General features: G+C 40.1%; 1 long non-coding RNA gene across 1 annotated transcript in view; it reads right to left on the bottom strand.

Annotated features, from left to right (window-relative positions):
- Positions 1-288: 288 nt before the first annotated feature.
- The window catches only part of LOC108447535, a 6610-nt gene continuing 2470 nt past the window's right edge, over positions 289-4428 (bottom strand). Inside the window, exons 2-3 of the long non-coding RNA XR_001863141.1 lie at positions 1554-1668; positions 289-373 (exon numbers count right to left, since the gene is read on the bottom strand). This is a non-coding gene — a long non-coding RNA (uncharacterized LOC108447535). The remainder of the gene's footprint in view (positions 374-1553; positions 1669-4428) is intronic.

Genomic DNA, 4428 nt, shown 5'->3' on the forward strand with positions numbered 1-4428 from the left:
CATTTATGGCCTCTCCCACTGCATTTTACTTCTCCAGTTCTTTGAAAGAAAGGGGTTTAAGTTTTAGGAAAAAAAGTTGACTTCCAAAAATGAGTATATTCTCATTAGAAGTGTGGTATTAATGGAGTAATTATTATAGCTTTGTTTTGAAGTCTCATTTGATTTATAATTTTAAGAGTGTAAATTTTTTTAATGTATTTTTGAGACAGCAGTTACTGGTGTGGCTTTTGTTTTTTTATAAACATATTTTATGAAGACAGAAGGTTAATTTTATAAAGTATTTCTTACCTTTAACACATTATGTTGCTGAATTTGAGAGACAAAGAAAGAAGCTTTTCAAAGATTCTGCCAGAGTCTTTAATACCAGGTTTTTCTATATGAAAGAAAACATTTAGAAAGTGTTCAGGTTTTTCTATATGAAAGAAAACATTTAGAAAGTGTTCAGGATTATATAAGTAGAGAAAGTGGTTTTTGGTTTGCTACGCAGTACAACCTCCTAAGTTCAGGAGGGCTTACAGTTGTAGGAAGACCCATATTGCTGGCAAGGCACCACATTCCACAGGGTCTTCTAGTGGTTTTTTTCTATCTTTTCTTTCTCTTCCTGATTTTTCTTATGTCAGAAAGAGTAGCCTTTTATCACAGCTGTTTGTTTTAACATTCCCTGGCATCTAAGAACGGTCTCAGGTATAAAGCAGCAACACAGTAATTTCCCAGCCCTCTCATTGGTACTCATGGCCAGGTATAAAGATGGGCTGACTTTTACTTGCCTCCAACATTATCTGCAGCTTCATAACATCTCTGATTGCCAGCCCTGAAGGTTTGCTTACACTTGCATACAAGATCTCACCACTGTATGTGTATATGAGTGTTGGTTTATTTCTCTACATTAGAAAATCTCTCAGCTTTGTGTGAGGTGAGGAGACTGAAAACCATGCGGTGTCTTGCTAAGGCTTTTTACATCTGCCAAAGCATTGTAATTTGTGACACCCAGGCTGTGATCCAACTGTACCAGCAGTAAATAACTTGGCTTATTTTTGTGCTGTTTACTTTTTAATGCATTTGCAGCCTCTGTATTGTTTTCACATTTTTAACAAAGGATTAGGTTTTGGAAAATTGTATCTGTATCATAAAAAGAGTAATGCTGATTTTCTCATACTTTTTACCTCAAAGGTGCACAAACGTACAAGGGTTTGCACAAAGTGATTAAACATGCAGCACAGACAATGATGTGCTATGCATGCTTCTCATGTGAGGGCATTTTGTTTCAGTTACACCTCTTGGTGCATTGTCTGGAAAATTATTATGGATGCTACAAGCTGTGCAGGAAAAGAGGTTCTGCTAATAGGCGTGGGTAATTAATGTTATGTCAGCCTTCATGCTTGTATGGATCCTCCTGCAGGATCAATGTGTGATGTCAGTGTGAATCTGGGTGAGGTTCTCAGCCTGTGAGGTGGAAGTGGCAGGCATAGGGTCTAAAATGTAATATAATGCTTTGTCTTGCAGTTTGTTTTTCAGAACTCTGCAGTAAATTCTACCACTTGAATGCTCTTCACCTGTTTTTATCTTTCTTCAAAGCCCTGCTATGCTCGACAGGAGTGCATTAGGATGGAGAGACTTGGATAGTTGAGCTTTCAGCCTTCTGCTCTGTTGCATCCTTCTAACACAGTGCTGCAAGAGAAAAAGAAAAATAATTGTTTATGAGGGAGATGTTACTAGGAGCTGGGCTCCCTGCAAGGGACAGGTTAACCCCATCTCCTTGCACAAACCAAGCCTATCACATCCTGTACTCTAGACTCTCTGAGTACCAGTAGACCAAGCTGCCACAAGCTCTGCATCTACAATAGCGATCAGTCCCATTTGTTCTTGTACATTCAGTTTTCTCATGTTTAGGTTTCGAACAGCTGTTGCACTCTGAATCCAAAGCTTCCAGAAAGCCATGAGGTACCTGATGACTTCAGTGGGCTCTAGGGCTGCTCTAAAACCTAACTTCATTCCCTCTAAATGATTAAATGAATTTACTTGGATAAATCAGCAAGATCTCCATGCAAGGTACAACATATGAGCCCTTCTGCTTTACCTGTTCTGAGAGTTATTGCCTCCCCTCAGATTAAGGGATGCCATTTTTTACCGAAGTTAGTCTGTGGTATAACACTGTAATACAATATTCTACTTTGTATAGATGTATTGAGTACAAACACTATATGTAGACATATAATTGCAGCAAGACCTTAGTTACTCAAAGACCCACAGAAGTCAAACAGAGTAGTTTTTTCTGCCATCTCTAATGTGGTTTCAGATTAGCCCCTTACAAGAGACAAGGGCTCATGTTCTTCCCGGCAGGTTCTTTGTGGATCTTCAAGAGACAGGCTCTCTGCATCAACTTTTCTGTGAACACTGCAGCTGGCAGACAGGTAGATCTGTATACGGTTTAACATGCATAAAGAGAGAAATAAAGTGCAGATCTGCATGTACACTGCCCAAAGACACCAGTGCCTTCAACTGGCCAGGAGTGTTTTCTAAGACTTTGGGGGCTTTGAAATGGAGCTGGAATATTGGGAAACTCATGGAGCAGGGAGTTTTGCCTGTATCAGCTGTGGTCAGTTAAGGCAGGTGCTGCATTTTGACTTTCAGAAAAATTCACTTGCTCAAGCTCTTGCCAAGTGTTTAGCTCACCTGGGCTCACCGTGTTGCTTACAGGCACTTGCTAGACCTGTTTTCAAGGACAGATGACAATATTCAGAGATGTGAATATAGATTGTCATTTGAAATTGCCATGAGCTTGTAAATTCATGCTTTTTTAAACTTTATAAAAATAACAAAATCACATTTATTTGACACAACAATAAGGATGCACAGACTCAGAATCCTCTGTGCTATGTTTATAAAAAGAGACTAGAAAGTAACCTGATTCACTGTAACCATCCCCTTTTCAGAAGAGCTAGAGCATGAGTGAGCTGTAACTGTATGGCTTTGGCCTTGAAACTGAAAAGATCAGCAAATAATTGTTTTATTATTTTTCAAAATCTTATCCAGTAGCACAGAATAAAACAGAGGGTCTTATGGGGAAATGCAGTGCCATTCTTTAGATTTAGTAGTGGGATTTTATTATATATTTATGGCAACTGTAGCTGTGGCTCTGCCACCTGCTGAGCCTGCATTGCTCAGCCAGTTATGGACAAAGTTGAGCTGGTGCCACTGGCCTTGGGCACAGAGTGCCATGCCTGCCACATGCCTCCAGTGCCTGCCTGGCTGCCCAGCTTGGTCCTTCAGCGTGGGGCATCCCTGTGCCAAAGTGTATGTGACGAATTAATTTCCAGTGGACTTCTCCACTGTCATGCTCCACCACCCCCATGTCTGGGAGGGAGGTGCTTGGGGGAATACCAGCTGCCTTGGGCAGTAAGAGGATGCCAGTGTGGAGGCAAGAAGACTTCAAAGCGTGCCTTTGGGAGGTATAACGAACCTCATCTTGCGTGTAGTCTCACCAACCACAAGTTTGCTTCATCAAAAGAAGCACTCTCCTCAGGTCTTTTGTTTATATCCGAAAGAGGGACTGGTGGTCTGCAACCACCACAGCTCCCAGTCCACAGAGCATCCTGAGGGCTCTGTGACTTCCGGGGGGGCCATTACAGTTTTCTGAGGATCATTTGCCCTTCCTCTCCTGCAAAAAGAATGCCACTTAATGGACTCTGCAAGATATTTTGACATATTTTGATGCAAAACAGTCTACAGAAATAGAACAAGATCTGTTTACATTTAGCTAAGGCTAAAACTGGTTATTTCAGTTTCACTTTGATGATGCAAAATGACAGGACTGAAGGTATGACAGAATAAATCTCCGAAGATCATCCAGTTCAAAGATTTATTTTATACTGAACAGTGTACATCTTGTGAAAGATTTGATTATGATTTTCTGAAACAGTCTCTCCAAGGTATAGATAGATGTAATCTCACTTTAAGAGCATAAGGGTAAATAATTATTTTCACCTACTCTTGCAGTTCAAAAGAGGCTGCTTCTCAGTTGCTGTTTGATCTGATTTCAAGGTCTGCCACAATGCAGAATTATATTTTTCCTACCTCTGCTGAGGACTCATGAGAGTTTTTTTCAGCTATTGCTTCATTTGAACAAAATAACAACATAACCTTCAGGCCTGGTATTCCTTTCTGGAAAATATTCAAAGTCCATTAAGTTATTAAATAAATCAGCACCTAGCAACAGATAGCTTAGGATAGATATGGATGCAATATGATGCAGTAATAAACAACTTGGCAGTATGCATATTACTAAATGTTTTTTACGGTGCTACGGGATAGCAAGGCCAGCTCAGCATCTGAGCCTTTTGATTGTTTGAATTACAGGTAGGCAATGATTTTAATTTTCTATAGTTCACAATGTTTCTGCATGATCTGGAAAGAGGAGGATCCTGCTGA

The sequence above is a fragment of the Corvus brachyrhynchos genome, unplaced genomic scaffold (genome assembly GCF_000691975.1).
Source record: "Corvus brachyrhynchos isolate BGI_N302 unplaced genomic scaffold, ASM69197v1 scaffold56, whole genome shotgun sequence".
Lineage (NCBI taxonomy): Eukaryota > Metazoa > Chordata > Aves > Passeriformes > Corvidae > Corvus > Corvus brachyrhynchos.